This window comes from Borostomias antarcticus (assembly GCF_949987555.1).
Source record: "Borostomias antarcticus genome assembly, chromosome: 15".
Taxonomy (NCBI): Eukaryota; Metazoa; Chordata; class Actinopteri; order Stomiiformes; family Stomiidae; genus Borostomias; species Borostomias antarcticus.
Window position 1 is genome coordinate 6,734,722 of NC_140248.1, and position 8,236 is coordinate 6,742,957.

Genomic DNA, 8,236 nt, shown 5'->3' on the forward strand with positions numbered 1-8,236 from the left:
CATAACTTCCCTCCCTCCTGCTGCTGCTGTGTAACAGTGGTGACGGTGATTCCGTGGTTTAATGAGTCCCTGTGCTGTGAGCCCGTAGATCCTCCGCCCTGTCATGAAGCTGCCGGCAGTTAACAGGCCATATTCATGAGGGGGGCGGGGCTTGCGGAGCGTGTGGACCGAACCCTCGCTCTAAGGCACCGTGTCCCAGGACGCCTTCAGGTGCCAGAGCAGAGGAAGCCACACTAGAGACGGAGGGAGAGACAGATGTCCATCAGGATGTCCATCCCTCTATATAGAGTGGTTCATGATGTCCATCCCTCTACATAGAGTGGTTCATGATGTCCATCCCTCTATATAGAGTGGTTCACGAGTTCAAAGACCACACCAGCGTCACCAGAGTGAGAGAGAGAGAGGGAGAGAGAGGGAGAGGGAGAGCGAGGGAGAGAGAGAGGGAGAGAGAGAGAGAGAGAGAGAGAGAGAGAGGGAGAGAGAGAGGGGAGAGAGAGAGAGGGAGAGAGAGAGGGAGAGAGAGAGGGAGAGAGAGAGAGGGAGAGAGAGAGAGGGAGAGAGAGGGAGAGTGAGGAGAGAGGGAGAGAGAGAGTGAGAGAGAGAGAGTGAGAGGGGATGCAAATGTGCATCACGGTTGGGTGTGATTAGATTAGTGAGTGTGACAGAATCCTTGGGGACAAAATCTATTGTGACACGTTTCCAGGATGCCAGAAATAACTCTGTAGAAGAGCTGGTGGTGGTTGTTGTTGTTTTGCTTGTTGTTTGGATAAGAATGATAAGATGATGTTTACTGTTTACTCAATCTCATGGAATATAGATTCAGGTGCATGCTGGGTCAGTGTTCGTCCTGAACTTGAAGTTGGTTGTTCTCTCTTTCAGACTGAAGGAAGCCATAAACACCTCTCAAGAGTACCTCCCTGACCCTCGGACACAATGTCACCAGGACGCTCTGGCCAATGAGCCCAAGGTCACACCAAGGTCAAGGTCAGGCCAGAAAAGAAGAGTGAAGAGGAACATGTGACATGAGACGCCCTCTCTCCGTTCCTCGGCTCAAACGCGCTCTCGAAGAGTAGAGAGGAGAGATAGAGAAAATAGGAAGAAGGAGAGAGAGAGGGAGGGAGAGGAAGAGAGGAGCATAGCTCTGTTAATGGCCTCAGGACCCGCGGGGTGTCTTTGAGAACGCCTGAGCCATCTTTTCCGGCATGAGTGCTCCTGCGGACCGCCAGGGCCTGATGCTCACGGATAACGGGGGGGAGGTTAAAAACAACAACGGCAAACTGGCTCCCGTCATCCTTCCCCCTAGCGGAGATGCTAACGCTAACCAGCTACCGCCAGGGGGAGAGGGGGGAGGTACTGGGGAGACACGGGGCACTTCCAGCCCTCTACCCCCGCTGGTGTCCCAGAGCCATGCCCGGGACCAGCTGCTGATCTGGGGGAAGCGGGAGCAGCGTGTCGACCCCGAGCTCCAGGAGTTTGAGCTGCTGGAGTGTCGGGAGATTCACACCTACCTGGGAGAGGAGGAGGAGGAGGAGGAGGAGGAGGGAGGGGAGGACGAAGGGAGCGCCAGAGAAGGGAAAGACGACGGGCCGATGTCCATATCGTCCAGCTCCACGGCGAGCTCGGCCTCGGGCCGGACGAGGAGAACCCGCGACGACAACGACAACGACCGGACGGAGGGAGAGGTGGGGGGAGAGACCCGGGGGTCCCGCCGTGGCCCCGGGGGGCTCGACTCCCACGCCGCCGGCAGCCCCGGAGAACGGAGGGAGCGGCGGGCGGCGGAGGGGTGGGGCAGAGAGAGAGAGAGGGAGAAGAGGAGGTCCTGTCGCAGTTCCGAGGAGCTGGACTCCCGCGCGGGGGAGGAGGAGGAGGAGGGCGGGGCGGAGGGGTCCGGCGGAGGCGGAGAGCGAGACGGCGGGGGGCGGGGCTTCAAGGAGGCCCGGTGTCTGTCTGAGAGCAACGTGTTCGCGTCCAGCCTCTCCGCCGCCCCCGCCCTCCTCCTCGGCGCCGGTCTGGCCACCGCGGTCAGGCTCAGGACCGGCCCGTACCCCGCCCCCTCGAACCCGGCCGGGAGAAGGGCTCCCCCTGTCGACCTGAACCAGAACTCCTCCCCTACTCCTCCCCGCGCCCCGGAGGCCCCGCCCCAACACCGCCACCGCCCCCATGCCTGGGACCGCCAGACGCCGGAGGAAGAGAGGCGTTTCCACGGCAACGGGGCGTCGTCGGGGGGCGGCGGCGACGGGGGGTTCGGCCCGAGGAGGATGGGGGGGTTCGAGGAGAGGGCGCCCCCGCCTCCCCGCAGGCAACAGCTGGTCAGACCCCTCTGCCAGGCCGAGGCGGCGAGGGGGAGGAGCACCGCGGAGCCGGGGTGGCGCTCCGCCCCCTCCCCCTCGCCCTCGCCGGAGACGGCCCGCAGGGTGAACGGCCGACACGAGCGCACGCCGCCGCCGCCACCGGACCATTATGAGGTCGGCCCCGGGGCCCCGCAGCCCGGCAGGACGGCCCACAGAGAGGCCCGCTCCCTGGGCAGGCCGCCGACCGCCACTGCGTGCCCCTCCAGCCCCTCCGGAACCCACACCCAGCTGGGATACCACCGGCCCTGCTACAGCCCCAGCCCCAGCCGGGCCGGGTCCGCTTCCACCCCCTCTCACTCCCCCCAAACGACCCCCCAGGGCTCCCCCAGGAGGCAGCCCTCCATGTACGCCGCGCCCCCCCGGAGCGCCACCATGGGCGGCCGCTCCGGCTACGGGTCGGCGGCGGTGACCCCCCCCCTACGGCGCCTCTGGTTTGAGAGCCCCGGTCAAGACCGGCATCAGCACCACCACCACGGGCATCCCCAAGCCCCCCTTCCACGCCCAGCAGAGCCCCCCCAACCCCAGCCAGAGCCCCCCCCTCGCCAAGTGCCCCCCGAAGCCCAAAGGGGTGCGGCCCAAAATCATCACCTACATCCGGAAGAGTCCCCACGTCCACCCCCAGGCCGCCGACGGCCCTTACCAGGTGTCCTCGCTGCCGTCGCGTCTTTCGGCGTACCCTCACGCGCAGACGCACCCTGCCGGCGCGCACGCCCCCAAGGACACGCCCCCTCCCCCCTCCCCCTCCTTCAAGAGCCCCCCGGTGCTGAGCGCCTCCAACCTCCTGTACGAGAAGTACCGCGGCGAGATACAGAGGAGCCGCCTGTTTCCCAGGGGCCTCCTGGGCACGGGCATCCGGCCCCCCGGCCACACCCACACCGTGCCCCCCGCGCACGCCAGCCCGCACCCCCACGCGCACAGTCACAGTCACACGGCCCCGCCCAAGCTGGCCGGCAAGGCGGACAGCTTCTACGGACCCCTGATGGACAGATACCTCGTCACTGAGGTTGGTGTTGCCGTTGTGTTGTTCCGTGTTGTGTGTGTGTGTGTGTGTGTGTGTGTGTGTGTGTGTGTGTGCGTGTGTGTGTGCGTGCATGTGTGTGTGTGCGTGCGTGTATGTGCGTGTGTGTGTGTGTGCGTGCATGTGTGTGTGTGTGTGCGTGCGTGCGTGTATGTGCGTGTGTGTGTATGCGTGTGTGCGTGTGTGTGTGTGTGTATGCGTGCGTGTGTGTGTGCGTGTGGTACTTCGGAACATGCTTGACTGCGTTCACACTGTTGAGCACGGTGTGTTTGCTGCAGGGATTGGACGACCCATGCAGATCAGCAGGCTATGCTCAGAGTCGCCTGAACGTTCCAGTCCCTACAGCTGAACACGAGCTGTATCTCTGGAACAGCAGAACGTAGTTATTACTAGGCATGCCAGGGTCAGAGGTCAACGCCAGCATTCAGCCAACGTAGTTGAATTACTGGTCTCTGTGTTGCTTCCTTCTGTACTCGTTTAAGGACCCTTTCACACCTACGTTGTTTATTCCAGACTTTCAGACTTTCCAGTTTGATCTGAACCAGATTGTCAGGTGTGACCCCTCCTGGACCGCCGACGGTGCGCGGGTCAAACACTCGCTCTCTGGTCCGACCTCAAGAGGTGTGGTCTCGGCTCGAACCAAGGTTCGCTGCTGCCTAATGTGAAATCAAAGGTTCGCACTTTCGGATCAAACAGACACGCGTACATCCACAAACCAATCAGTGTCAAGTATAGGGAGACGCACCCCCATGCAAGCGATGACGACATAACGTAGGTCTGCCACCAAAAATCCTTTGGTCCGCTGGTGTGAAAGCGAAAGTTATGGAACTAATCAATAAAAAATAACAAATGTGAAAGCGCCAAACGGGATTCTGGTTCGGACCTTGGTCTAGACCTTTAGGTGTGAAAGAGACTTTATAACAGGAACACAAACCCTCAATCCCATCGTCAGCATCCCTTCCCCTTCCCAGAGATGAAGACATGGAGGGAACGGAACCAGGACAGTATTGATCCACACTAGGACAGTATTGATCTCCACTAGGACAGTATTGATCTCCACTAGGACAGTATTGATCCTCACTAGGACAGTATTGATCCCACTAGGACGGTATTGATCTCCACTAGGACAGTATTGATCTCCACTAGGACAGTATTGATCTCCACTAGGGCAGTATTGATCTCCACTAGGACAGTATTGATCCCCACTAGGGCAGTATTGATCTCCACTAGGACAGTATTGATCCCCACTAGGACAGTATTGATCCTCACTAGGACAGTATTGATCCCCACTAGGACAGTATTGATCTCCACTAGGACAGTATTGATCTCCACTAGGACAGTATTGATCTCCACTAGGACAGTATTGATCCCCACTAGGACAGTATTGATCTCCACTAGGACAGTATTGATCCCTACTAGGACAGTATTGATCTCCACTAGGACAGTATTGATCCTCACTAGGACAGTATTGATCTCCACTAGGACAGTATTGATCCCCACTAGGACAGTATTGATCCACACTAGGACAGTATTGATCCCCACTAGGACAGTATTGATCCCCACTAGGACAGTATTGATCCCCACTAGGATATTATTGATCCCCACTAGGACAGTATTGATCCCCACTAGGACAGTATTGATCCTCACTAGGACAGTATTGATCTCCACTAGGACAGTATTGATCCTCACTAGGACAGTATTGATCCCCACTAGGACAGTATTGATCTCCACTAGGACAGTATTGATCCCCACTACGACAGTATTGATCTCCACTAGGACAGTATTGATCTCCACTAGGACAGTATTTATCTCAGCTAGGACAGTATTGATCTCCACTAGGACAGTATTGATCTCCACTAGGACAGTATTGATCCTCACTAGGACAGTATTGATCTCCACTAGGACAGTATTGATCTCCACTAGGACAGTATTGATCTCCACTAGGACAGTATTGATCCTCACTAGGACAGTATTGATCCTCACTAGGACAGTATTGATCCCACTAGGACAGTATTGATCCTCACTAGGACAGTATTGATCTCCACTAGGACAGTATTGATCCTCACTAGGACAGTATTGATCCCACTAGGACGGTATTGATCTCCACTAGGACAGTATTGATCCACACTAGGACAGTATTGATCTCCACTAGGACAGTATTGATCCCCACTAGGACAGTATTGATCTCCACTAGGACAGTATTGATCCCCACTAGGACAGTATTGATCTCCACTAGGACAGTATTGATCCCCACTAGGACAGTATTGATCCCCACTAGGACAGTATTGATCTCCACTAGGACAGTATTGATCCCCACTAGGACAGTATTGATCCCCACTAGGACAGTATTGATCCACACTAGGACAGTATTGATCCCCACTTGGACAGTATTGATCTCCACTAGGACAGTATTGATCCCCACTAGGACAGTATTGATCCCCACTAGGACAGTATTGATCCAACTAGGACAGTATTGATCTCCACTAGGACAGTATTGATCTCCACTAGGACAGTATTGATCCCCACTAGGACAGTATTGATCCCACTAGGACGGTATTGATCTCCACTAGGACAGTATTGATCTCCACTAGGACAGTATTGATCCCACTAGGACAGTATTGATCTCCACTAGGACAGTATTGATCTCCACTAGGACAGTATTGATCCCCACTAGGACAGTATTGATCCCACTAGGACGGTATTGATCTCCACTAGGACAGTATTGATCTCCACTAGGACAGTATTGATCCCCACTAGGACAGTATTGATCCCCACTAGGACATTATTGATCCCCACTAGGACAGGATTGATCCCCACTAGGACAGTATTGATCTCCACTAGGACAGTATTGATCTCCACTAGGACAGTATTGATCCCCACTAGGACAGTATTGATCTCCACTAGGACAGTATTGATCTCCACCAGGACAGTATTGATCCCCACTAGGATAGTATTGATCTCCACTAGGACAGTATTGATCCCCACTAGGACAGTATTGATCTCCACTAGGACAGTATTGATCTCCACTAGGACAGTATTGATCCTCACTAGGACAGTATTGATCCCCACTAGGACAGTATTGATCTCCACTAGGACAGTATTGATCCCCACTAGGACAGTATTGATCTCCACTAGGACAGTATTGATCTCCACTAGGACAGTATTGATCCCACTAGGACAGTATTGATCTCCACTAGGACAGTATTGATCCCCACTAGGACAGTATTGATCCCCACTAGGACAGTATTGATCCCCACTAGGACAGTATTGATCCTCACTAGGACAGTATTGATCTCCACTAGGACAGTATTGATCCCCACTAGGACAGTATTGATCTCCACTAGGACAGTATTGATCTCCACTAGGACAGTATTGATCTCCACTAGGACAGTATTGATCCCCACTAGGACAGTATTGATCTCCACTAGGACAGTATTGATCTCCACTAGGACAGTATTGATCCCCACTAGGACAGTATTGATCCCCACTAGGACAGTATTGATCTCCACTAGGACAGTATTGATCTCCACTAGGACAGTATTGATCCCACTAGGACAGTATTGATCTCCACTAGGACAGTATTGATCCCCACTAGGACAGTATTGATCCCCACTAGGACAGTATTGATCCCCACTAGGACAGTATTGATCTCCACTAGGACAGTATTGATCTCCACTAGGACAGTATTGATCCCCACTAGGACAGTATTGATCTCCACTAGGACAGTATTGATCTCCACTAGGACAGTATTGATCTCCACTAGGACAGTATTGATCCCCACTAGGACAGTATTGATCCCCACTAGGACAGTATTGATCTCCACTAGGACAGTATTGATCCCCACTAGGACAGTATTGATCCCCACTAGGACAGTATTGATCTCCACTAGGACAGTATTGATCCCCACTAGGACAGTATTGATCCCCACTAGGACAGTATTGATCCCCACTAGGACAGTATTGATCTCCACTAGGACAGTATTGATCCCTACTAGGACAGTACTGATCTCCACTAGGACATTATTGATCCTCACTAGGACAGTATTGATCTCCACTAGGACAGTATTGATCCTCACTAGGACAGTATTGATCCTCACTAGGACAGTATTGATCCCTACTAGGACAGTATTGATCTCCACTAGGACAGTATTGATCCTCACTAGGACAGTATTGATCTCCACTAGGACAGTATTGATCTCCACTAGGACAGTATTGATCCTCACTAGGACAGTATTGATCCCCACTAGGACAGTATTGATCCCCACTAGGACAGTATTGATCTCCACTAGGACAGTATTGATCTCCACTAGGACAGTATTGATCCTCACTAGGACAGTATTGATCCCCACTAGGACAGTATTGATCTCCACTAGGACAGTATTGATCTCCACTAGGACAGTATTGATCCTCACTAGGACAGTATTGATCCCCACTAGGACAGTATTGATCCCCACTAGGACAGTATTGATCCCCACTAGGACAGTATTGATCCCCACTAGGACAGTATTGCTCTCCACTAGGACAGTATTGATCTCCACTAGGACAGTATTGATCCCCACTAGGACAGTATTGATCTCCACTAGGACAGTATTGATCCCCACTAGGACAGTATTGATCTCCACTAGGACAGTATTGATCCCTACTAGGACAGTATTGATCTCCACTAGGACAGTATTGATCTCCACTAGGACAGTATTGATCCCTACTAGGACAGTATTGATCTCCACTAGGACAGTATTGATCCCCACTAGGACAGTATTGATCTCCACTAGGACAGTATTGATCCCCACTAGGACAGTATTGATCTCCACTAGGACAGTATTGATCCCTACTAGGACAGTATTGATCTCCACTAGGACATTATTGAT